The following is a 27,581-nucleotide window of genomic DNA, read 5'->3' as shown; positions in this document are numbered from 1 at the left end:
TGAAACTCTGAACTACCTTGACCTAGAGGTTTGCACAGTGTCCAATATTTGAAATAAGTGTATGCGTTCTCTGAGGTGCCCTGGGGCATTTCAGGGTCCAGTTTTGGAACTGAGGGCTTATACTCTACCCTACAGTGTTTTCATTCACCATATTCCCAGTGCCCACCCAGCACAGTGGATGGTATCAATTTTTGGATTTTATAACCAGACAACTTCTAAGAAATTCCACAGTGCAAAGTATTAATGAGACCACAAAAAGGCTCCATACCAAAACTAGCTAATTAGTATCTCTTCCATGATACAACTTACTAGCAAACGTTTTAATAATTAATTTTTTTTGAGAGAGAGAGAGAGAGAGAGAGAGAGAAAGGGAGAGAGAGAGAAAAACATTGATCCACTGCCTCCTAAATGCCCCTACTGGAAATCGAGCCCGAAACCCATGCATGTGCCCTAACCAGGAATTGAACCATGCACCTCTTGGTTCAACTGAACCACACCAGCCAGGCCAAACAGGATTCTTGGACATTTTGATGAGCTTTAAAAAAATTATATAGAAAAGCAAAGAAAGCTAGGAAGAACCAAAATAATTTAGAACAGGGGTCCTCAAACTTTTTAAACAGGGGGCCAGTTCACTGTCCCTCAGACCATTGGAGGGCCGGACTATAGTTTTAAAAAAAAAAAAACCTATGAACAAATTCCTATGCACATTGCACATATCTTATTTTGAAGTAAAAAAACAAAATGGGAACAAATACAGTATTTATATTTGCATGTGGCCCGAGGGCCATAGTTTCAGGATCCCTGATTTAGAACAAAGTAAAGGGACTGCACTCAGTATTTATAAAGCAACAGTAGCTCTGGGGCAGAAATATGCAGAGCCACATAACAGACTAGACGAGCCCTCCAAATAGGTGTGTGTGTGTGTGTGTGTGTGTGTGTGTATATATATATATATATATATATATATATATATATATATATATATTTGAAAAACTTATACAATAGAGATGGAATTTTAAATCAATTGGGTAAAGGATGACCTACTCAAAAAATGTTACTAGGGCAACTGGTTATCCATATGCGAGAAAAATGAGATGCCTACCCAAAACATGTAAAAACAGTAAATATTTACATGTTTCTATGTATCAAACACTGTTCTAAACATTCTCTACATACCAACCACTGATTTAATCTTTACTACTATCATAAGAAATAGGTATTATTTACATTCCCAGTTAAAAGAAGAAAACCGTAACTTGTCCAAGGTCAAATGGGTAATAAATAAGAGAATCAGAGTATGTGATATTAACACTAAACTGTAATGCCCCTTTGTGTGTGTGTGTGTATATGTGTGTGTGTGTGTATATGTGTGTGTGTGTATATGTGTGTGTGTGTGTGTGTGTGTGTGTGTAGGAGTGTGTGTGTAGGAGTGTGTGTGTGTGTGTGGGAGTGTGTGTGTGTATACACACACACACACACACACACACACACACACACACACACTAGGGGCCCGGTGCACGAAGATTTGTGCACGGAGGGTAGAGGGGGGGGTATGGGGGGGGCGGGGGGTCCCTCAGCCCGAACTGCACCCTCTCCAAACTGGGAGCCCTCAGGGGAGCCCTCTCCAATCCGGGAATTTCTGTCTGTCTTTGCAATCATATGAGTGAATTGTCTTAGACCACCAACCCAGTTTGGTTTGTTGCTAACAGAATAATAGAGGCTTTTTTTTTTTTTTGCTTTGCTTCATCGGTGGATATTTCCTGGAAGTTTTAGGATATCTTCCCTTTAATTTTTCCTAGACACTCTGATTTTACTTATGTTTCTCACTTCTGCTTTCCCTCCATCCCCCACCGCAACAGTAACTTGCTCCAGGCTAACTTTGCTCTAGTGTCTAGGACAGTGGCTCTCAACCTTCCTAATGCCGCGACCCTTTAACACATTGTTTGCGGCTAGTTTTTATCGCGCGCTAACAGGTGGCACAGGCCATTTTTGCTAATTTTTTGTGCAAATGGCAACGTTCAGTAAAATTACGATAACTTTAGTTTACGTATTTATACGTTACCCGCATTCTACCGCTAGTCTATAAAAAATGTATTAATACGTGTCCCGCGCTCTACTACACTGGTAGAACGTATAAATACGTTTCCCGCATACAATGTGTTAATACAGTTCATGTTGTGGTGAACCCCATCCATAAAATTATTTTCGTTGCTACTTCATAACTGAAATTTTGCTACTGTTATGAATCGTAATGTAAGTATCTGATATGCAGGATGTATTTTCATTGTTACAAATTGAACATAATTAAAGCATAGTGATTAATCACAAAAACAGTATGTAATTATATATGTGTTTTCCGATGGTCTAAGGCGACCCCTGTGAAAGGGTCGTTTGAACCCCAAAGGGGTAGCGACCCACAGGTTGGCGACCCACAGGTTGAGAACCGCTGGTTTATGAGATCTGTCTACTATCAGAACTACAATTCCCAGCATTCCTGGTGTTCCCCGCACTCTGGGCTTTTGTTACCAGTCCTGGGGCTGCCATCAGAACTACTATTCCCAGAATTCCTGGTACTCTCCACACTGGGAGCAACCGAGGGAGCCACAGCCCCCCTAGCCTCCGGCTCTCCTGCTCTGCTCTCCACCCGGTGACTGAGGGAGCCATGACTCCCCAAGCTACCAGCTCTCCCGCTTCTGCTCTCCGTCCATATGCAAATTAACCCGCCATCTTTGTTGGGTTAATTTACATATTCACTACTGTTTGGCTGGTGAGTATAGTGAAGGGATGGTCAATTTACATGTTTCTCTTTTATTATATAGTATATTGCACATCTATAAAAATATTAAGTAATAAAAATTTTAGGAAAACATAAGGAAGACCCTTGAGTTAGGCAATCTTTCGAATCAAAAGAGGGAACCTCAAAGCTAGAAGAGAGAGATATGCTTCACCTCACTGCATTTATGTTTAAAAATAACTTTTATGCCGAAACCGATTTGGCTCAGTGGATAGAGCGTCGGCCTGCGGACTGAAAGGTCCCAGGTTCGATTCCGGTCAAGGGCATGTACCTGGGTTGCGGGCACATCCCCGGTAGGAGATGTGCAGGAGGCAGCTGATCGATGTTTCTCTCTCATCGATGTTTCTAACTATCTCTCTCCCTTCCTCTCTGTAAAAAATCAATAAAATATATTTTTTTAAAAAAAACTTTTATGGCAAAATGTAACAAATCAAAAGAGAGACAAAATTGGGAGAAAATAGATCACATATAACAAAGAATTTAAAAGGTCACACCACGCAATAGAAAAATAGAGTCTGTGTTCCAATAAAACTTTATTTCCAAAATAAAAAAGGCAAGATAGATATGGTCCATTGACTGTAGTCTACTGCTTCTTGCCTTGGAATATTTAGTCAGCAAAAAATGAGTGATCTATGTTTCAGTTTACCTGGAATGTGTTCTGTGAAAAATGAACAATGCACACAAGTGTAAATTATATAATTTCACGGGCATATGATTGTATGAGCATTGCGAAAGGTAGGAAAGTGTATACCAGCTTGTTATCACTGATTACTGGGAGGGTAAGGATGGTAGAAAATGGGGGAGGAGGGGAGGAATGAGGAAGGGAGATAAAAATCCCCAAGCCCATTTAAAATAATTTTGTAATAAAAATCAGCTTGTGTGTATAGGACATTTATAAATATTATACATATGCAGGTGGCAGATGTGGGTATATGTTTACACTTGTGTGAATAATTAAAGAGATATATTTTAAAAACTAGTCACCTAAATGGGAATTACCTCAGGGATTTCAGTTGATTTTTTTTCACCTTTGTAATTATCTGAATATTTTATGTTAAAACACTATTGTCTGTTTAAGCAGAAACAAAGCTATATTCATTTTTATATACAGTCTACATAAGAGGGGACAATATGAAAAGTCTGGGGAATATTTGCATACTGAGATTGAAAGACTGTAAAAAATACATGTAACATTATATAAAATTTTGTGCACTGGGCCACTAATATTTAAATATTAATACACAGGGAGAAGTCTAAAAGAATGAACACTAAACAGTTAACAGAGCTTTCTCCTGGGGAAAGGAGTGGGACTGAGCTGCTGGGAGATCATACAGGCTTTTTACTCCATATTTTTTCTTTTAATAAATCTTTATTGTTCAGATTATTACAGTTGTTCCTCTTTTTCCCCCATAGCTCCTCTACACCAGGTTCCCACCCAGCCCCTGCCCTTACCCCCCCCCCCCCACTGTCCTCATCCATAAATGTACGATTTTTGTCCACTCTCTTCCCACACCCCCCACACTCCCTTCCCCACAAGAATTGTCAGGCCACTCCCTTTCTATGTCCCTGATTCGATTCGATTCACCAGTTTATTCTGTTCATCAGATTATTTATTCACTGGATTTTTAGATTCACTTGTTGATAGATATGTATTTGTTGTCACTTTGTTGTTCATAATTTTTATCTTCACCTTTTTCTTCTTCTTCCTCTTCTTAAAGAATACCCTTCAGCATTTCATATAATACTGAACTTTGGCGGTGATGAACTCCTTTAGCTTGTTCTTATCTGTGAAGCTCTTTATCTGACCTTCAATTCTAAATGAGAGCTTTGCTGGGTAGAGTAATCTTGGTTGTAGGTTCTTGGCATTCATCACTTTGAATATTTCTTGCCACTCCCTTCTGGCCTGCAAAGTTTCTGATGAGAAATCAGCTGACAGTCGTATGGGTACTCCCTTGTAGGTAACTAACTGCTTTTCTCTTGCTGTATTTAAGACTTTCTCTTTGTCTTTTGCCCTTGGCATTTTAATTATGATGTGTCTTGGTGTGGTCCTCTTTGGATTCCTTTTGTTTGGGGTTTTTTTTCTTCCTGGACTTGTAAATCTATTTCTTTCACCAGGTAGGGGAAGTATTCTGTCATTATTTCTTCAAATAGGTTTTTAATATCTTGCTTTCTCTCTTCTTCTGGCACCCCTATAATTTGGATGTTGGTACACTTGAAGTTGTCCCAGAGGCTCCTGACACTATCTTCGTATTTTTGTCTTCTTTTTTTCCTTTTGCTTTTCTGGTTGGTTTTTTTTTTTTTTTTTTTTTTTTTGCTTCTTTTTATTTCAAATCTTTGGATCTTGATTCTTGGGATCCTCTCTTCTGCTGTTGGATCTTTGTATATTATTCTTCATTTCAGTCAGTACATACTTAATTTCTAATTGCTCCTTTTTCATATCCTTGACAGTCTCACTAAGATCCTCAGAGGTTTCTAGAAGATTCTTGAGTAACCTTATAACCGTGGTTTTGAACTCTATAGCCAGTAGTTTGCTTTTCTCCATTTCTTTCATTTGTGATCTGTTTCTTTGTCTCTGCATTTTGGCTGCTTCCCTGTGTTGATAGAGTGGCTTTCTGTGCTAGGTGTTCTATAGGGCCCAGTAGCTCAGCCTCCCTCATTACCTGAGGTGGACACTCTTGGTGCACCCCTTTGTGGGCTGTGTGCACAGTCTTGTTGTAGTTAAGCCTTGATTACTGTTGGTATCACTGAACTTTGGCGGGGATGAACTGGAGGAATTGACCTCCAGGCCAACTGGCTGTCAGGACCAGTTATGTCTACAATGGGAGAACTTCTGTTCTGGAGACACCCTTATGGGCAGGACTTGCTTCAGTGGGGCTTTGGCGCTCACTGAGTCTGCCCAGGTTTTTAGGCAGAGAAAGGCCAGGCCATTCATATGCAAAAGCCTCTGCGCACAGCTTGGGTGGGGTTATAAACTGGGTGGGGCAGGCTCAGGGAATCACCAGGGCGAGCAAACCTCAATGGCTTCCAGTCTGCTCTTACTCGGAAAGGTCCTGGCATCTGTGTCCTGCAGCCCCGTACAGGAACAATGACTACTGCAAGCACCTCTGCGAGAAAGCCGCCCTCATATTCTGGCCCAATGCCAGACAGTACTGTTTCTCTCCGTATGAGTCTGGCCCCCCAAATTCTCACCTGGAACTGGAGTTCAGAGCAGTCGGGAGCTTATTTCTCCCTGCCGAATGAAAAAGACAACAGCGTACCCAGCTGCCAACCCCTTTCGCGTGCGCCTCCATAGCTCTGCACTTCCACACCTCTGCACCTGCTACTGGACTCAATGCGCTTTTTCTTTCCTTCTAGTTGTAGAATTTCCACTCAGCCAGCCTTCCCGTGGTTTTGGATGATACTAGTTTTGTCTTTTAGTTGTAGTTTTAATGTGGTTGTGTGCAGCAGCAAGTTCAGGTGTTTACCTATGCCGCCATCTTGGTTCCTACATAGATTTTTTTATTTAAAGCTTACATTTTTAATATGAACAGTTACTTATGCATTCTTCTTGTCATCTTTCTTTTGTAATAACAAGAAACCTTTTTGCTATTATTGGTGAATAATCCCTGTTGTAAACAGAGGATTGTTTTTTTTTCTCACCAGGGTCCTGATTCCCTATTTACTTAAGTTTGCTTAATTTTAGTTTACTACGACCAGAGTCATTGTACAAATTATTCTGAAACAGGTTTAATGATCCTGTCTGATCTCTTCTACATTCCCAGGTCTCTACAAGTTTCTCGCTTCTTAATAAAATAGCTTTCACTTCTTGATGGACTATTCCTCAGTTTTTGGTAAAATATTTCACACTTATTGATAGAATTCCATCTTAAGAAAGGAAAATATCCACAGAGAACTTATTTCAGTTGTAATCCCTACCGCCAAAAAGCAACAAATCATATCACATATCACTCACTACACAACTTGTATGGCCATTGATAATTCTAAATTTTACTATATCCTTAGTAAAAAAACAAACAAACAAATAAACAAAAACAGACAGTATTTGACTACTGGCAGAAATAAAATTAAACCTAACTGTCTTATTGCCCAAAGAGGTTCAAAGTCTGATAGCAGAAATGCAGGACAGCTCTGACCATTTTTTCTCAGTGGTTAGAGCTTCAGCCTGTGGACCAAAGGGTCGCGGCTTCGCTTCCCAGTCAAGGGCATCTACCTTGGTTGCTGCAGCTTTACCAGCCCTAGTAGGAGGGTGTGCAGGGAGTAACCAATGGATGTGTCTCTCTCACATGGATGTTTCTCTCTCCCCACTCCCTCCTCCCTCCCTTCTACTCTCTCTAGAAATCAATGGAAAAAATGTCCTCGGGTGAGGAATAAAAAAAAAAGAATTGTTATACACCAACAAATGTAAACATTCTGTATAATGTTATTCATCCTAAGAAAATTATCTCCTCATTGTAAGTTAAGATACTAATGTCAAAGGACTTCATATTTCTTTTACTCCTTAATAACATTACTTTTGATCATTCTATTGCATCCAGTTAGTCTCTAAATGGTACCTTTTATCCTTCTGGTCCTTTGGTGTCCACTATCATCACCATATATACTAGTAGTTCAGACTCTCTAGCTTTAAGTTCTCAATTTAAACACAAAATGTTTGGGTCAGACCAGTGCTTGCAGGGGGAGCTATACGCGCACCGCACTGAAGCCCCTGGCATTGGGCCTGACTTGGACTGCTTGGAACAGAAATGGTCCTGCTGTGCTACAACTAGGGCTGCAGCCAGCACTTCGATCCCAGAGCAATTCCAATGATGCTTGCACATACCAACCAGGTGTACAGTCTTTCATGATGCATTAAAGGGTTGGTCTTACTGTAAGAGAAGAACAATGTATTTTTCTAATATTTTTAAGCATCGTAGGTTGTACCAAATGTAGGCATAATAGTGAAAAGCCACCTGAGCCAGTCAACCCTGAGAAGTCAACACTACTGAGAAGAACTATCTGAATGAAAACCCAAATTTCAGGAGCACATCATTCAAGTCCCTAAACCAGTAGAAGCAATAAAGAGGCCAAGCCCAGATGAACCAATGACAAATTTGGAATTAAAAGTATCTGCTTCCCTAAAACAAGCACCTGATAAACTGTCATTGGGGAATGAAAACAACAAGGAAGAAGACAGTGATGAAATTAAGACTGGGACCTCATGTAAAAATGGAGGGTGTACAAAGACGTATCAGGGTCTACAGAGTCCAGAAGAAGTCTGTGTATATCAGTGGTTCTCAACCTTCCTAATGCCACGACACTTTAATACAATTCCTCATGTTGTGGTGACCCCCAACCATAAAATTATTTTCGTCACTACTTCATAACCATAACTTTGTTACTGTTATGAATCGTAATGTAAATATCTGATATGCAGGATGTATTTTCATTGTTACAAGTTGAACATAATTAAAGCATAGTGATTAATCACAAAAACAATATGTAATTATATATGTGTTTTCCGATAGTCTTAGGCCACCCCTGTGAAAGGGTCGTTCGACCCCCAAAGGGGTCGCGACCCACAGGTTGAGAACCACTGGTGTATATCATTCTGGTGTACCTATTTTCCATGAAGGAATGAAATACTGGAGCTGTTGTAGAAGAAAAACTTCTGATTTTAATATTTTCTTAGCCCAAGAGGGATGTACAACAGGGAAAAAGATGTGGACAGGAAACGATGCTGGGGAAAAAGTTGTTCCATGTAGACATGACTGGTCAAACTGGGGGTCAAGTCACCATTTCAGTATATGCTAAAAATTCACTTTCAACTAGCTGGTTTGGCTCAGTGGATAGAGCATCGGCCTGCGGACTTAAGGGTCCCAGGTTTGATTCCAGTCAAGGGCACATGCCCAGGTTGCAGGCTTGATCCCTAATATGAGGCAGCTGATCAATGAGTCTCATCACTGATGTTTCTATCTCTCCCTCCCTCTCCCTTCCTCTCTGAAATCAATAAAATTATATTTTAAAAAAAATAAAATTAAAATAAAAAAATAAAAATTCACTTTCAGAACTTAGTCAAGTAATAGCAAATAGTACATTGTTAAACATGCACATTATATTCGAAGGAGAGAAGGAATTCATCAAAATATGAAATTATGGGTGTGACTGATGTAAAGCGAAGTTATGTAACTATGGCTGCAACAAAGATTGAGATCACCATGAGAAAAGCTGAACCAATGCAATGGGCAAGCCTTGAACTGCCTGTAACCAAAAACCAGGAAAAGCAAAAAGAAGATAAAACAGAGTGAATTAAGAGTGAATAAAAAGTTATTGCCTATTTCAGAATTCTTAATATGTGAAGTAGTTGCTTGCTACTGTAATCTTTTGATGTTACTGTCTGGTATTTCAGGGTCAATAGTGTAGGTTCTTAAAAGCCAAAGTCAGTTTTTATTTTGGTGCCTTTCTTTTTCTTATTCTTTTCTTTCTCTCTCTCTCTTTTTTTTGGTTTAACTAAAATTGATTATTCATTTTCCCTCACTAATAGAACTATAGTTGTGTCCCATACTTGAAGAAGCTAGAAAATAGCTCATAAATGGAGTAGTTCTTAGTATATTACTTGTTATGCCCAGAGTTCGGGGTCCCCAACAATCCACCACCAGGGAGCCCCCTCCGGTGCAAAAGCAACAAGTCTTTATTGATCAATTCTAGAATTGGCTCCCAGCCTCTATCCGGCACAGCGGTGAGGCGAGAGAGCGTGTCCCAGGAGAACAAAGGTTATATAGGGCTATATTTGGGGTTATAGCCCTATATAACAAAGGTTATATTTGGGGTGGGCTTTAGGGGTGATGTGAGTTACAGAGATTGGTCAGGGTTTTACAGCATAAGGGTCAGGAAGTGACCATCACATTCTGAAGGTTGGAGCCGTCCTCCACTATAGCCTTATTAGGACCTTAGCTACATTTCTGGAGCTTCATTGGTCCACTCAGGTGGGTGGTTGGGAGAGTGAGGACAATACCAGCATTCTTGTGGTCACTCTCGGGGGGGTGGGGGGGGGTGGCTTGGGCTGAGGGCCCAGCCTTGCAAGACAAGATAGAGGAGAGGGAGAAGAGTATGTCTCTGCTTCGTCCTTGAAGAGGGAGGAGGGTGTATTTCTGCTCAGTTCTTTCAAGTTCCGTTCTGTCCCTTCATTACTAGTAGCCCTGCACACGAGTCCGTGCACCAGTAGCTCTCTGTGGGGCCTGGACTCTCCACACCCGCTGCCGAGGCTCTCCACGGCCCAGAGGCCCATCCGCGACCAGAAGTGGAACACTTGCCTCATCACCGGGGCAACGATGCAGATTTCCGCGCCCCAGCCTGGCCAGAGGCCCATCCATCGCTGGGAAATGCAAACGACTTCCCTCCCTGCTCTCAGGAACTCCGATAAAGGGCTTCCTTCCTTTTTCTCGAACATCTTTCACCCCTGGGCCTCCGCCACCAGCCCCTCCTGTCACACTGTCCTCCACCCCCTCAACCCTCTGGCCGCCCAGACTTGACCTTCCCCAGGAATCGGGGGCCACTCAACTCTGCTCAGCTTGCTGGTTCCTTCTCTTCTTATGCAAGCGTTCCATGCCCCAGCCTGGCCAGAGGCCCATCCGCAGCCAGGCGTGGATGCTTGCTTCGTCGCCGCAGCGATGAAGCAAGCATTCCACCAGGATGCTCACAATGCCCGCTCTCAGTGGCCACCCACCCTGGGACTGGGGGACTCCGGCAGGGCTGAGAGGACTGGGCGCCGCCATCTTGTGGCTATGGGCACCGCCATTTTGTGACAGAGTGACGGTTAATTTGCATATTACCCTTTTATTAGATAGGATGTTAAGCAGATAAATATAATGTAACATCTTGTTCTATTATTCCATAATTAGTAAAGCAAGATGAAATGCCAAATTTTTAATTTTTTCATGAGTTTGTGTTCCCATAAAATTTGAAAATCTTTCTTTAAAAAATAAAGCTCCACAATGTTTTTGTCCACTCAGATGGTTCATTTCTGTAGGATTAATTGTGAGGTAGTGTAGTAACTAGTTAAAGAGGAATATATGCATTGATTAATAAATTAAAATGCTTGCAAACAGTTGCAAAAAATGTATATCAGTACCTATATTACTTGCAAAGCAAAAGCACTTAAGAGTACAGGAAACACTATAAATAAAAATTATATAGAGGTATGAATTTGGTTAAAATTCATCATTTTATAAGACTAAGCAATAATATTAAGTATCTCCTGACTATTTAAAAGGTCTTGGTATGGTGTGATGGCTAAATTGTATCTGAATCATAGGCCACACCCTCTTAATATTTTTAATTACATATAAAGAGAAACTAAATATATATCTGGCTTTCCTGATGGTAAACTATATAAAATTATAGAAATACATTATGGAAATACACTAAAGTTTCAGAAAATTAAATATTTGAGCTTTGCTTTATGACAGCTATTACATATTAAATAAAATAGTGTAATTGTTTTACTGTTTTTTTAGGCTTTCATGAACAGTTTGACAATTCTAGGTGATACAATATTGATTATATATTGGACTTTATTAAATAAGTATCACAGAATTAGATTGTTTAGGCTTAATGAACCCATTAAAGTACAGATTACTTTTTGAGGTAGTGCAGAGTTCATGAAGAAAATGAAAAATATTATGAAGGCCAAAACTCTGGCAGAATTTTTGGGCATGAATTATGCTTGCAGAGATTAAAATGATTATTTCTCAAGCCCTTTGAGTGGTTTTTCCCCACCTTGGGATGAATGGGATTTTCATAATGGAAAATTTGCTGAAATACAATTTTAGTTAAAGAGTTTGTATATCTCACTCTATAAATAACTATTAGATGTAATTGTTAAATGGTTTAGCTCTGTTTACATTTTATAAAGATGTAAAATATGGCAAAAAAATAAAAAAAGTTTAAAAATTAAAAGTTGAAATAATTTAACATTCAAAGGGCTCAACAAAATATATCCATGTTATCAAATAAGAAGAGGCAACACTTAAGAGTTAAGGAATGTTTCTACCCTGCTTTGCTCCATAAGAATTACTGCTTTCAGCTCCAGAGCTCAGGCCCTTTTTGTCCTACACAGCTACTTCCTCCAAAGGCTGTATTTATTTGCCAAGCATGCACAACTCCTTTCCGGGGGATTTCAAGTAAGATTATAGTAAGTGGTTAGTTGTTAATATTATAATGATGATTTTAATTGTCTGATATACATACACTAGAGGCCCGGTGCATGGATTTGTGCACCAGTAGGTTCCCTCAACCTGGCCTTGCGGGGATTGGGCTGAAACCAGCTTGGTACATGGATTCATGCACTGGTGGGGTCCCTTGGCCTGGCCTGTAGGGATCAGGCCAATATTGGCTCTCCAACATCCCCCAAGGGGTCCTGGATTACGAGAGGGCGCAGGCCAGGCGGAGGGACCACACTGGTGCACCATCGGGGCCAGGAAGGGACCATGGGAGGGCTCCAGGGCGTGCCTGGCCCATCTCGCCCAGTCCCGATCAGGGCCAATTGGGGCAGGCCAGCCAGGGACGGACCACAGGAGGTTGGCCGGCTAGGGAGAGACTACGGGAGGGGTCCAGGGCGTGTCCAGCCCATCTCACCCAGTCCCAATGGGGGTCATCTCGCCCAGTCCTGATTGGAGCCGATCGGAGCTGGCCAGCTGGGTAGGGACCACGGGAGCACTCCAGGGCATGTCCGGCCCATCTCACCCAGTCCCGATTGGCCGGACCCCAGCAGCAAGCTAACCTACCAGTCGGAGAGTCTGCCCCCTGGTGGTCAGTGCACATCATAACGGTTGAACAAATGGTTGGACACTTAGCATATTAGGCTTTTATTATATAGGATGCTTTCTAATTTTTTATGATACTGCTATACATAAAATTAGTGAGTATTAACTTCTATTCACTGATTCTGAATCTGAAATTATTTTCCAAGATAATATTCTAATAGGGAAATTCAACGTGACTATTCTAATTCACATCATTTACCTTCCTAACCAGTCCCCCAAACGAAAATATCTGCATTTACTTATTCAATAAACATATGATTGCTTTCCTTATCAATTTTCAGCCTCCCCCCCCCCCATAAAAAAGAGCCATAATGGAAAAAACCTTGGTAAAATAAAGTCAAGCACACATGGTTTTTGAATCCTAACTCTGCTATGCTAGTTAATTTTTCTCTGTGTCTAAAATTTTCTCCCCATAAAATAGGAAAAATAATGCTTTCCTTTCAAGAAAATTTCTCTGAATATATGTGTAAAGAGCATGGCTCATTGCTTGATAGATAGCAGGATCAGTAAACAGTAACTATTCAGTTCAAAAGCCTACAATATTTCCCCCAAATCACTAATATCTATCTAGCATCTCCATTTTCACCAGTCACATTTTAGAAATTGTTATGCATAAAATAATGTGAACTTAATTTTTTTACTTTAATCACATCTTGACAATTATATGTAAAATAATATTAAGTAATCTTAAAACCCAAGTTTGATCATCTTTCTTCTCTGCCTAATCTTTCAACAGCTCCCCACTACAGCCAATGTAAAGTCCAAATTCACTACCATGGCATTTAAAAGGCTGACAGGATTTGGTTGCCACCTGTCTACAACCTAATCTCAGATCACACTCCCTCTAACTCAGTAAGCTCTGGCCACATTGCTCAGTGCAGTGTCTTGAACAAGCATGTTCTTTCCCATATTAAAGTCTTTGCGTTTGCTGCCCCTCCACACTCTTATGTCACATGGCTTCTTCTCATCTTCATGTTTTGACCCTGCTGCCAATTCCACAGAAGCCTGATCTGACAACCATCTCTGAAAAGGTCCTACTCTCCTATTCTGCCCTTTATGTGCTTTCCTCAGCAATTCACTTTCTGTTTCTTTTTAAGACGTATCTTCCCCACTGGAAGGTCTGACTACAAGAGAGTATTCGAATTACCCAGGTTTGCCATTGCTACTTGCTATCTGTGTAGGGAGCAGCTCTAGGGTCAAGCCTTGGGCTGACCTGTGGCAGGACCACAAACAAGTCCCAACCTGGAGGGCAGATCTCTCCTAGCATAATTAAGCCTGACCTTGTAGCCCTCCCTAATTCCTTCCTAAGTAGCTAATGGGCTGTTGGAGGTGTAGCAAGTGTTGCCAAAACAAGAACATTTGTATACATGTTAATCTACCCTTGTTTTAATGAGAATAGAAAATAAAGCATTGGCTTTCAGGCTGGATCTTTCTGTGTCCTCATCCAGGCATGGAAGATCCGCTGAGCCCCAGCTGTATTCTCTTTGTCTGTCTTCTTTAATCACTCACTGCCCCTCCTCAGGTTCACCCTTGGCCATGCTGGCACGGCACATATTTGTGCACTGCTTTGTTCTTTTTATTTTGCTTGTTTACTTTTTGTAACCTCTTCAGGATTCTACAAGTTGGAAAGATGGCTGGGTCAAAATGGAATTAGTAATTCCTACTGACATCTAATCTCACTGTTTTTCCTAAGATCAGCCTGTCTCAAAAATTTTATATTCAACTAGAGACCCAGTGCATGGATTCATGCATATTGAAAGGAAATTAATTAGAAGAAATATTTTAATAGCATAACCCACAGCTGAAGGTGGAATCGCGTGGCCCCACGAGGAATTGGGATCCCTCCTCTCTGGTTCTGAGGTGCTTCACCTGAGAACCACCACTGCCAAGTCACCACAGCTTGGCAGCTCCTGTGTTGAGCGTCTGACCCCTGGTGGTCAGTGCGCGTCATATGTACTGGCCAGTTGGCCGGTCAGACGGTCACTTAGCCTTTTATATATAGATAGATAGATAGATAGACAGATTTCAAATCTGTTCTGTGTAAAAATGTTTTAATATCACATTTTAAAGTGTCATAATTAATATTAATACTTTATAACTTCTACATGATCTGTAAGGAAAGTAGGCAAATCTGAATAACCTGCAGTCAATACTACCAATGTTCTGAACAATTACCTGGAAATTCTCTAAAACAATTCTTAAAAAAAGTATGTTAATAATAGTCTTAGTTAAAATGCCAACTATATTAGCATTATTTATATTTCAGCTTGAAATAGGAGGAAAATCTGAATTGGCCATTTCTCATTCTTCTAAATGAGAAAAAATTTTCACATTAACTATATAGAACTTCCATGAAAACATCTTATAAGCAACTTTTTGTTATTTGTGGCCAGAAGATTCTTCTAAGAGTAAGACATTTCACCCAATACATGATGCAAAGTCTTTTGAATTTCTAAAACAAGAGTATTTTTCAGTTCCACTTTTGCATACTAATGAAAATAGGGGCTCAATGATAATATAATGTGAAAATTAACTTAGAGGTGCAATCCAAAGATTTGAATTATGACAGTTTTATGTTATAATTCAATACTTCAATTGTTAAGTAGTGTCATACTTTTCTACCATAAGCAACACTTTAATAATATTCTGAGTATAAAATGTTTTATCACAGTAAATTGTCAAATTCTTTTACAATAGGATATCTTATTTTCAAAACTCAAATACTTATTTTCCAATCATCTACAGTTACTTTGACCTAATATAAAAATGGAGTTACCTAATCTGAAACACATCCTAAGTAACTCTGAACTGAACATAACTACACACAAATATTCAAAATCATCTCTACTTCATATGCTAATGTTTTACTTTATTGTTACAATTATATAGGCTTTTGTGGTTGAGAGGTATTTGTGTGTTTACAAAGAGAAAAGCAACAACCCAATCTACTGTAGCTCCCAATCTTTTGCAATCATTTGTGGTTTTTAAAAATCACAATAATAAATATTACATTAATTCATTGCCACTTGCAAAGTTGTTGGGTTTTCCCTTTCACTTCCATGAATTATAGTAACAGAGGAGGAGAGAACGAACACTTGATATCAAAACTGTCCTGGAAAATCTAATTTATCTTAATGGTTTATAATGTCACCATAGAAGAAGTAAAGCAGGAGACTGAGGACAAGAAACAACAACTTATAAAACAGAAGTCCAGGGATCCAAGATCTAGTCCTAGCTTCTCTAACAAAATACAAGGGCACTTCTAAGACAGAATGGGAATTAAGGGACCAAGTCTAAAGATATAATAATAATAGTTAACATGAGTGAACAGTTACTATGCCAGGCACTGTCTCAGTGCATACCTTACTTCTCCAACCCTAATGGCAGAAATTATTATTATCCCCATTTACAACAAGAAAACTGAGCCACAAAGGAAAATAAATAATTTGCTCAAAGTCATGAAGCAAGCTATGGCAAAGGCAAGATTTTAACATAGTTAGTCTGGCTCCCCTGTGCCCTCGATCAAAACCACTAAACCTGCACTATCCCCATACAGTAGACAGTTAAAAACATGTGGCCAATGAAAATCTGAAATGTGACTAATCAAAATTAAGATTTGTTTTAAGTATAATACACACCAGTTTAGAAAATTTAGTATAAATACACACACACACACACACACACACACACACACACACACAGAATGTAAAATATCTCATTAACAATTTTATCTTAAGAGATAAAAACAAATGCAATAAGTGATCTTTTATAGGGCCCTGGACTAAAAACAAACAAAAACAAACAAAACAACCCAAACATTTAGGGAATAGTTGGGTGAATTTAAATTTTGAGTATCCTATATAATAAAGAGGTGATATGCAAATTGACCATCACAGCCTTGCACAAGATGGCCGGCAGAGGAAGGCAGTTGTGAGCAACCAGGCCAGCAGGGGAGGGCATCTGTGGGCAAACAGACCTGTAGGGGAGGGCAGTTGGGGGGGGGGGACCAGGCCAGCAGGGGAGGGCAGCTGTGGGCGAACAGACCTGTAGGGGAGGGCAGTTGGGGGGGGGACCAGGTCTGCAGGGGAGGGGAGTGGGGGGGGACCAGGCCAGCAGGAGAGGGCAGTTGGGGGCGACCAGGCCTGCAAGGGAGGGCAGTTGGGGGGGGGACCAGGTCTGCAGGGGAGGGTAGTGGGGGGGGACCAGGCCAGCAGGAGAGGGCAGTTGGGGGCGACCAGGCCAGCAGGGAAGGGAGGGCAGTTGGGGGCAATCGGGCTGGCAGGGGAGCAGTTAGGCGTCAATTAGGCTGGCAGGGGAGCGGTTAGGGGGTGATCAGGCTGGCAGGAAGAAGCAGTTTGGGGCAATCAGGCAGGCAGGCAGGCGAATGGTTGGGAGCCAGCAGTCTCGGATTGTGAGGGGAAACCCAGATTGGAGATAGTGCAGGCTGGGCTGAGGGACACACACCCCCCCCAATACATGAATTTTGTGCACCGGGCCTCTAGTATGAACATAAAACTCTGTTCTATGATAAAAATATCTCCATCAATACCAGTAAATCATAAGTCTTGAGACCTCCAAGAACTGGATGTTTTTAATTTGTTTCTTTTGTCTTTAGTTTAGAGTCCAGTTAGTCTTCTTTGCATTGATTTTATTTGAAACAGACTGTTGGAAAGCTTCATCCATCTTCACTAGGATGGCAAAAGTATGGTGGCACCAATTCAAGCCTTCTGAAAGCATCAAGTGTTAACAATGCTAGGTAATTTTATTACTGTTTTGGGTCACAGCTCATATTCTACCTTTTCCTTGACACTTTTGCAGATCACCATAGTGATAAGTGTTCTCTCTTCTCTAAGTAACTCTGAAAACAACTGCTATGGATGGTAGTGAAGTTTGGCACTTCCTCAGCTCAACAAGTGTTTACCACATTTACATCATATTAGGTCATTTGCAAGAAATACAAGACTGTCTTTGTCCTCAAGTTTATAATCCTGTTTGGAAAATAAGACATATTTATATAACTTAGTAAAGACACATTTGATTACAAACAAGAGAACTACAGGTAAATTTACTTAAGAAAAACAAATTTCTAAATAAAGACACAGAGGTCCCCTTATACTATTATGTTTCTGGTTCCAATCTAATGTGAAACCCAATTGCACTTCTTAACTGGAAGTTCATGAGATGGAATGTAAATTGAGAAGCTGCAGTCCAGGCTTTATAGTCATTCCCCCGTTATTCATCGGGCATACAATCCAAGATCCCTAGTGGATGCCTGAAACTGTGAATGTTTCAAACCTTATATATTACTAGGGGCCCAGTGCACGAATTCATGCACCTTGAAAGAAACTGTGGGCCACGAGGCTGCAGTGGGCACAAGGACAGGTCCAGCCCATCCTCCGCTTGACACAGGGGCAGTGAGGCCTTACTGCTCCGCTGATCCGGTGCTAGGAGGCCTCGCAGCTCCGATGATCCCGGGTTCAGGAGACCTTGTGGCTCCGCTGATCCCAGGCCGGGAGGCCTCGCGGCTCTGCTGATCCCAGTGCTGGGAGGCCTCGCGTCTCCGCTGATCCAGGAGCTGGGAGGCCTCGTTGCTCTGCTGATCCCGGTGCTGGGAGGCCTCACGGCTCTGCTGATCCCAGTACTAGGAGGCCTCATGGCTCCGCTAATCCGGGTGCTGGGAGGCATATTACCCTTTTACTATATAGGATAGAGGCCTGGTGCAGGGTGGGGGTCCCCACTGGGGTGCCTGGCCAGCCTGGATGAGGGGATGATGGCTGTTTGCAGCTGGTCACACACCCTTCAGGGTGGGGGTCCCCACTGGGGTGCCTGGCCAGTCTGGGTGAGGGGCTGAGGGCTGTTTTCGGGCTGGCGGGTGACTGAAGCTCCCAGCCTCTCCTTTTTTCCTTTTTTTTTTCATTCTGGGATTTATTTACGTTCTATGGCTGTCACTGGAGGTGAGAGCCGGCTTTAGCTCAGACCTCGGCTGCTGAAAGCAGGTTTCTGGACTTTGTTTACCTTCTGTATTTGAAACTTTGTTGCGACTCCAGCTCTGAGATCCGGGCTGCCTTTGCCCATTGGATATGATGTTGGCTGTGGGTTTGTCATATAAGGCATTTACTATGTTGAGGCATGATCCCTCTATTCCCACTTTGCTGAGAGTTTTTATCAAGAAAGGATGTTGGATTTTGTCAAATGCTTTTTCTGCATCAATTGATATGATTAGGTGATTTTTATCTCTCAATTTGTTTATGTTATGTATCTCGTTTATTGATTTGCAGATATTGTACCATCTTTGCATCCACAGAATAAATCCCATTTGGTCATGGTGTAAGATCTTTCTAATGTAATGCTAGGATTCGATTTGCTAGAATTTTGTTGGAGATTTTAGCATCTATGTTCATTAGAGATACTGGCCGATAATTCTCTTCCTTTTTACTGTCTTTATCTCAGCAGTTCTCAACCTGTGAGTCCCAACCCCTTTGGGGGTCGAACGACTCTTTCACAGGGGTCGCCTAAGACCATCGGAAAACACATATATAATTACATATTGTTTTTGTGATTAATCACTATGCTTTAATTATGTTCAATTTGTAACAATGAAAATACATCCTGCATATCAGATATTTACATTACGATTCATAACAGTAGTAAAATTACAGTTATGAAGTAGCAACGAAAATAATTTTATGTTTGGGGTCACCACAACATGAGGAACTGTATTAAAGGGTCGCAGCATTAGAAAGGTTGAGAACCACTGCTTTATCTGGTTTTGGGATTAGGCTAATGCTCGCTTCATAGAAAGAGCTTGGAAGTGCTCCTTCCTCTTGAATTTTTTTGAATAGTCTGAGGAGGATAGGTTTTATTTCTTCTTTGAATGGTTGCTAAAACTCCCCTATGAAGCTGTGTGGTCCAGGGCTTTTGTTTGCTAGACTTTTTTTTTTATTGCTGCTTCAATTTCCTCCATAGTTATTGGCTTATTCAGATTTTTTTATTCTTCCTGATTCAGTTTTGGGAGGTTGTATTTTTCTAGGAATATGTCCATTTCTTCAAGGTTGACCAGTTTGTTGGAATAGAGTTGCTCATAGTATTGTTTTACAGTCCTTTGTATTTCTGTGGGATCTGTTGTTATTTCACCTCTTTCATTGCTCATTTTTTTTTTTTTATCTTAGTCCTCTCTCTTTGCTTCTTGGTGAGCCTGGCTATAGGTTCATCAAATGTTTATCCTTACAAATAACCAGCTCTTGTCTCTATGTCATTTATTTCCACTCTGATCTTTATTATTTCCTTTCTTCTGGATACTCTGTGCTTTTCTTGTTGTTCTCTTTATAATTCCTTAAGTTGTAGAGTTAGATAATTTATTACCAGTTTTTCTTGTTTTCTGAGGTAGGCCTGTAATGCTATATGAACTTCCCTCTTAGAACTGCTTTCACTGTGTCCCATAGATTTGGATTGTTGTGTTTTCATTGTCATTTGCTGCCAGGATGTTTTTTATTTCTTCTTTGATCTCTTGGTAATCCAATCATTGTTTAATTACATGCTATTTAGCCTCCAAGTGTTTGGATTTTTTAAATTGTTTTTATTGTAATTTATTTCTAATACTAGAGGCCCGGTGCATGGATTTGTGCACACTGAAAGGAAATAAATTAGATGAAATATTTTAGACACTGGGGAGGGGCTGCAGGAGATTGATCAGCTGGGGAGGGACTATGGGAGGGCGTGTCAGGCCTATCTCGCCCAATCCCAATTAGCCAGACCCCAGCAGCAAACTAGCTACTAATCAAGCACATTATAGCAACTGGTTGAACAGTCAAATGGCCAGACATTTATCATACTAGACTTTTATATATATAGATTATGCCACTGTGATCTGAGAAGATGCTTGATATGATTTCAATCTTCTTGAATTCGGAGAGACTTTGCCTGTGTCCCAATATGTGGTCTATCTTTGAAAATGTCCTATGTGCACTTGAGAAGAACGTATATTCTGTAGCCTTGGGGTGAAATATCCTGAAGATGTTAAGTCCATCTGATCTAGTGAGTCATTAGGATTGGGGTTTCTTTGCTGATTTTTTGTCTAGAGAATTTATCCAGTGATGTCAATGAGGTATTAAAGTCCACTACTATGACTGTATTATTGTCGATCTCTCCCTTGATATCTCCCAGAATTTTCTTTATGTATTTGGGTGCTCCTGTATTGGGTGAATATATGTTTACCATAGTTATATCCTCTTGTTGAATTGCTCCCTGTAGTATTATGAAGTGGCCTACCTTATCTCTTATTATGGACTTCACTTTGAGGTCTATTTCATCAGATATAAATATTGCTAACCCAGCTGTTTTTTCATTTCCATTTGCCTGAAAAATATTGTTCTATCCCTTCACTTTCAGTCTGTGTGAGTCCCTTATTCTGCAGTGGGTCTCTTGGAGGCAGCATATACATGGGTAATGTTTTCTTATCCATTCAGCCACTTGATGTCTTTTGATTGGAGTATTTAGGCCATTTACACTTAAGGTTATTATTGATATGTACTTGTTTGTCACCATTTTTATTGTGTAAGCCTGTGTTCCTATTTCCCTTTCTATTTCTTCTTATTACAACAGCCCCTTTAGCATTTATTGAACTGCTGGCTTGGTAGTGATAAACTCCCTTAGCCTTTTTGTGTGTGTGTGTGCAAAGCTCCCGATTTCCCCTTCAATTTCGAATAATAGCCTTGCTGTATAGAGTATTCTTGGATTCAGTCCCTTGCTTTGCATCACTTTGTATACTTCATTCCATTCCCTTCTGGCCCTTCTGTTTCTGATGAGAACTCATATAATAATCTAATGAGAGATCCTTTGTTGGTAACTCTCTGTCTCTTGCAGCTTTTAAGATTCTCTCTTTGTCATTAACATTTGCCATTTTCATTACACTGTGTCTTGGTGTGAGTCTTTTTGGGTTCATCTTGTTTGGGACTCTGTGCTTGTGATGTTTTTTCCTCCCCAAATCTGGGAAGTTTTCTGTCATTATTTCTTGAAATAGGTTTTCTTTTTATTATTATTAAATCTTTATTATTCAGATTACAGTTGTTCCCTTCCCCCCCCCCCATTGCTCCCCTCCACCCAGTTCCCACCCCACCCTCTACCCTTACCCCATCCCCCACTGTCCTCATCCATCCGTGTATGATTTTTGTCCAGTCTCTTCCTGCACCCCCACAACACTTTCCCCCCGAGAATAGTCAGTCCCTTTTTCTGCCACTGATTCTATTATAATCACCAGTTCATTCTGTTCATCAGATTATTCACTTGATTTTTAGATTCACTTGTTGATAGATGTGTATTTGTTGTTCATAATTTGTATCTTTACCTTTTTCTTCCTCTTCCTCTTCTTAAAGGATACCTTTCAGCATTTCATATAATACTGGTTTGGTGGTGATGAACTCCTTTAGCTTTTTCTTATCTGTGAAGCTCTTTCTCTGACCTTCAATTCTGAATGAGAGCTCTGCTGGGTAAAGTAATCTTGGTTGTAGGTTCTTGGTATTCATCACTTTGAATATTTCTTGCCACTCCCTTCTGGCCTGCATAGTTTCTGTTGAGAAATCAGCTGACAGTTGTATGAGTACTCCCTTGTAGGTAACTGACTTTTTTTCTCTTGCTGCTTTTAAGATTCTCTTTGTCTTTTGCTCTTGGCATTTTAATTATGATGTGTCTGGTGTGGTCCTCTTTGGATTCCTTTTGTTTGGGGTTCTCTGCACTTCCTGGACATGTAAGTCTATTTCTTTCAACAGGTAGGGGAAGTTTTCTGTCACTATTTCTTCAAATAGGTTTTCAATATCTTGCTCTCTTTCTTCTTCTGGCACCCCTATAATTCAAATGTTGGTACACTTGAAGTTGTCCCAGAGGCTCCTTACACTATCTTCATATTTTTGGATTCTTTTTTCATTTTGCTTTTCCGGTTGGGTGTTTTTTGCTTCTTCGTATTTCAAATCTTTGACTTGATTCTTGCGATCCTCTAGTCTGCTGTTGGAATTCTGTACAATATTCTTTATTTCAGTCAGTGTATGCTTAATTTCTAGTTGCTCCTTTTTCATATCCTTGACGGTCTCACTAGATTTCTTGAGGTTCTCACTTAATTTATCGGCGGTCTCATTAGACTTATTGAGTGTCTTACTAATTTTATCGGCAGTTTCTAGAAAATTTTGAAAAACCTTAAAAGTGTGGTTTTGAACTCTATATCCAGTAGTTTGCTTTCCTCCATTTCTGTCATTTGTGACCTGTTTCTTTGTCTCCGCATTTTTTATGCTTCCCTCTGTTGATAGAGTGGCTTTCTGTGCTAGTGTCCTATAGGGCCCAGTGGCTCAGCCTCCCCAGTTACCGGAGGTGAACACTCTTGGTGCACCCCTTTGTGGGCTTTGTGCACAGTCTTCTTGTAGTTAAGTCTTGATTGTTGTAGGTATTACTGGGAGGAATTGACCTCCAGGCCAATTGGCTGTGAGAATCAGCTGTGTCTGCAGTGGGAGAACTTCTGTGCTGGAGACACCCTTCTGGGGCAAGACTTGCTTCAGTGGGGCTTTGGTGCTCACTGAGTCTGCCCCCTGAGTGTGTCCCTTATGGATCTGAGGAGTTGTAATCTGGATGGTCCCACTCTGACTACTGGGTACACTGGCTCTTGGATTTCGAAGGAGGTGCTAATTTAGCCTCTACCTGAGGCTACCCCGCAGGAGCCCACTGTGAAGCAATGCAAGCTGCTGTGGGGCCTTGGGCCTTCTTTTGGATGATCTGGGTTTCTCTGATCCAGCTGCAGTATGTCCGGTAATTTTCAGATTGCAAAGGGCCAGGCCTTTCATATTCAAAAGCCTCTGCGCACAGCTTGGGTGGGGCGGGGTCTCAAGGGATTAACATGGTGGAGCAAACACCTATGGCTGCTCCACAGTCCTGCACTAAGAGGCCCCGCTTCTCAGTGTCCTGGTACTCGCTGCAAGCACCTGAGAAAGCCGCCCTCAAGTTCTGACCGATGCCAGACAGTCCAATTTCTTCCCCGTATGAGTCTGGTTACCCAGAGACTCGCCCGGAACTGGAGGTCAGTGCAGTCGGGAGCTTGAGACTCCCTTCCGAATTGAAAAAGACAACCGTGTCCTCAGTTGCCAGCCCTTTCCACGTGCACCGCGTCCTCAGCTGCCAGCCATTTCCACATGCGCCGCGTCCTCAGCTGCCGGCCCTTTCCATGTGTGCCTCCGTACCTCTGCACTTTACTTCCACACCTCCTCTGAGTCTCAGTGTGCTTTTCTCTTTCCTACTAGTTGTAGAATTTCCACTCAGCCAGCCTTCCTGTGGTTCTGGATGATGTCCGTGGCAGCAATTTCTGGTGTTTACCTATGCCGCCATCTTGGTTTCTCTTGAAATAGGTTTTCTAATCCTTGCTCCGCTTCTTGTCCTTCCGGTACCTCTATTATATGTACATTACTTCATTTCATGTTGTCCCAAAGCTCCCTTAAGCTCTCCTCCTGCTTTCTATTTTTTTCCTCCAACTGTTGTTAAGATTGGACCTGTTTCTCTGCCTTATCTTCTAACTCAGCGGTTCTGAACCTGTGGGTCGCAACCCCTTTGGGGTTCAAAAGACCCTTTCACAGGGGTTGCCTAAGACCATCGGAAAACACTTATATAATTACATATTGTTTTTGTGATTAATCACTATGCTTTAATTATGTTCAATTTGTAACAATGAAAATACATCCTGCATTTTAGATATTTACATTATGATTCATAACAGTAGCAAAATTACAGTTATGAAGTAGCAACGAAAATAATTTTATGGTTGGGGGTCACCACAACATGAGGAACTGTATTAAAGGGTCGCGGCATTAGGAAGGTTGAGAACCACTGTTCTAACTAATTCGTTCCTCTGCCTCTTCTAGTCTCCTCTTGAAACCTTTCATCTTTTTCTTTTATTGTAGCTATATCATTCTTGACTTCCTCTTGATTCTTACATAAGTTGTTGGTTTTCTCGTCCATCCAGTTTATGAAGTGTATGATCATTACCCTTTAGTCTTTTTCTGTCATATTGCATGCCGCCTTTTCATTTACTGTCTTTTCTGCCAATTTCTCCTCCTCTTTCCTTTGGGGTTGTTCCTTTGTCTCCCCATTTTGCTATCACCGAAGGGTCCAGGTGCTGAGTTGCTTGGGGCCTGTGGCTGAAGTGGAAGGCTTGGCAGGAGGGTCACATACCCCGAAAGTCACAGGAGAGTCCAGGCACCAGGATGCACGGGGCCTGTATCGCGGCAGTGGATCAGCGGGAGTGTCGCACGCCCTTAGAGTCACGGGAGAGCCCAGCTGCTGGGACATGTTGGGGAGGGGAGTGCACTCCGGAACTCAGAGGAGCCCTATGCCAGGGAGGCTGTAGTCCCAGTGCCCGTGGGTCTGCAGCTGCAGTGGCATGTCTTTGGCCAGATGACTATAGGGTCCCAGGTGGTGCTTGAGGCTAGTCTGGTTGGTGGTGAGGCTGGGCTTCTAGTCACAGCAGTTCCCCCCTTCAAGATAGTGTGGTTTCTGTGCCAGCACCGTCTACCCAGCAGTGCTTGCAGCGGTAGGAGGGGTCCCCATCTAAGAGAGCCCGGTCCACCAGCCCCTGAAAGTCCTGCCTGATCTAACCGTCCCTCACTCACACTCATAGGCACACACACACCACATGTCCATGCACTCCCCTTTTGCTACCTCACTCACACTCTCACCCTCACTGCTGTCCTGCCAGCCGCCATCTTCCCTCCCCCTGTTCAGTTATTTTAAAATGCTATCAGAAATATTGGTAAATGCATCCTTTCTAATGAGAACATCCTTGTCAGGTCTCACCACCCTGGCTATGGCACATCCTCTCCTCCACCACTCCTCCCTTAGCCCTCCTCCAGTTCCTCCTGCCTTCTTCTGGCCCACACTTGCAGGAGCCACAGACACCCATGGCCACCACAAACACCAGGCAATAAATAGAGCAGCTTTCTCACTAATACTTTCTTTCTGGTATCCTTCAATATCTACCTTAGCCACATTTAGAAAGCAACACCCAACCTGGATCATGAACTATGGCTGATTTGAGCTTTGTGGGGGTTGAAGAATACTTAATTTGGGGGCTCCTTTTATGAAAAATAGGGAGGAATCTCAATTTTGCAGATTTTACAGAAACATATAAGTACTGAACCCTTTGCTAGAGCTCTCCCAGGACCTTGAACGTTCCCTGCGAGTAAGGGGATCCAACTTAAAGGCAAATTGTCCCTGCCATGAACACACACAAAAGGAAAAAAACAAGTGTCTAAACCCAGTTTGTTAAATAAAATTACTGGTATATCAATTCCAGTCAGTAAAAGTTAAATTAGTGCCTAAGAGTTACAGTGTTCATAGTTACTTTGGAACTAAATGGCTAAAATTAAGGATAGCACTGGCGAAGTAGCACAGTTGGTTAGAACGTTGTCCCAATACACCAAGTTTATGGGTTCCATCCCAGATCAGGACACATGCAAAGTACCAAACAATGATTGTATAAATAAGCAGAACAACAAATTGATGTTTCTCACTCTTCCTTCCTCTCTCTCTCTCACAAAAACTCAATTAAAAAAAACAAAGCTCTTTTTAAAAAAGAAAATAAAGGACAGAGCTAAATTGTAATGATGGCATGAGTACAAAGCATAAAGCAGAAAAAATTTAAGCAAAACCAAGGGGGGGGGGGGAATATATGCATCCATTCCTAAAGCACCCTGCCACAGATTTTCCCCAGGAAGTTTTCTCCATTGTGTTCTCATTTACACAATCCAGCTTCAGAAAGTGCTCACTTTTCTTCCCTGACATAAACACTCAAATAGAGAAAAAACAATTCTCTAATGACTCTGCTCTGGGAAATTTGTCCTTCAATTATGCATCATAAGTCCAAGGTCCCTCACACCATTAGAAGAAAGTTGCCAAATCTCTCATTCCTTCCTCTAATACAAATTGTTTGGATATACACAAAGGTCTTAGCAGCTTTATCTGCATGCACAAGGACACAAGTTCTCATTTCCTAATAACTTCCTGAATATTTTATTATCGTTTCCTCCCAGGAAATTTATTCACTCTATGTAGCTCCAACACTAACAGTCCATTTTTAAAGGGAAACGCCTCAAGTTTCCCTTTAAAAGATTACCTCCACTACTAGGTTACTATTTTACAACATATCTGAGTAAAAAAGATATGAGTTGAAAATACATATGAATTTTATAACAAATATACAGAAAACAAAGTAAAGGGAGATAATTATTTAAAATCAGAATATATCTTCACATACCAATTGAGAAAATACAAATAAATAAAACACTATATTCACCAACATTGATTGAACAGTACAGTTAAGATCTACATCTACATTTCAATATATATACAGTTCAATTATAACTCAGGAAAAATTAAAATTTAAAAAAAGTCCAAGGGTAAGACTGGGTAAGTCTACCCATTAATAAGAAAAATTATTGGTACTTTTTCCTAACTCTTGTTTCAGGGGGGGAAACTTAAAGAAATTATCTTATATGTTTTAACTCCAGGATATTTTTAATACATCATTTGTGTTTTTAGAATCACAATTCTGGGCCTATTTTATGTCACAAAAGTATAAAATACATGCCAAACTTTTTACAGTAAAACAAACTTCTGCTCTTTAGAGCAAAGGACTTGAGGCAGTAAGTAACTAGTAACAATAAGGCTCGAAAGCAAAATCTATTTGGGCATTCTCTTGGCCATATACACTTCTGAACAATTTAAAAAGAGCTTCTTTCCTTTCTCTTTGGAACAGAAGAATTAGGTCTGACTATACAAAGGGGATGGGGGTACGTGAATATTAGAAAGGGCAGCATTCCAGGAGGGAAAACCCACACTGTTTAATATATCGGATTAGAGTCAGCTGGTTAATAACCTGGCCTAGACTTAAATTTCTACTTGTCATTTGCTAGGTATAGAACCACAGATTAAATGATTTATTACAGGTAACACATTTTAAA

General features: G+C 41.0%; 1 protein-coding gene and 1 pseudogene across 13 annotated transcripts in view; one reads left to right on the top strand and one right to left on the bottom strand.

The window, feature by feature from the left end:
* NEO1 (neogenin 1) overlaps window positions 1-27,581 on the bottom strand; it is a 258,499-nt gene that overhangs the window by 203,270 nt on the left and 27,648 nt on the right. The gene's annotated exons all lie outside the window — the stretch shown is intronic.
* LOC118675598 lies at window positions 7,537-9,078 on the top strand (annotated as a pseudogene).

The sequence above is a fragment of the Myotis myotis genome, unplaced genomic scaffold, assembly GCF_014108235.1.
Source record: "Myotis myotis isolate mMyoMyo1 unplaced genomic scaffold, mMyoMyo1.p scaffold_m19_p_1, whole genome shotgun sequence".
Lineage (NCBI taxonomy): Eukaryota > Metazoa > Chordata > Mammalia > Chiroptera > Vespertilionidae > Myotis > Myotis myotis.
The sequence above is the reverse complement of the archived record's forward strand: the minus strand, read 5'-3'. Positions and strand labels throughout refer to the sequence as shown.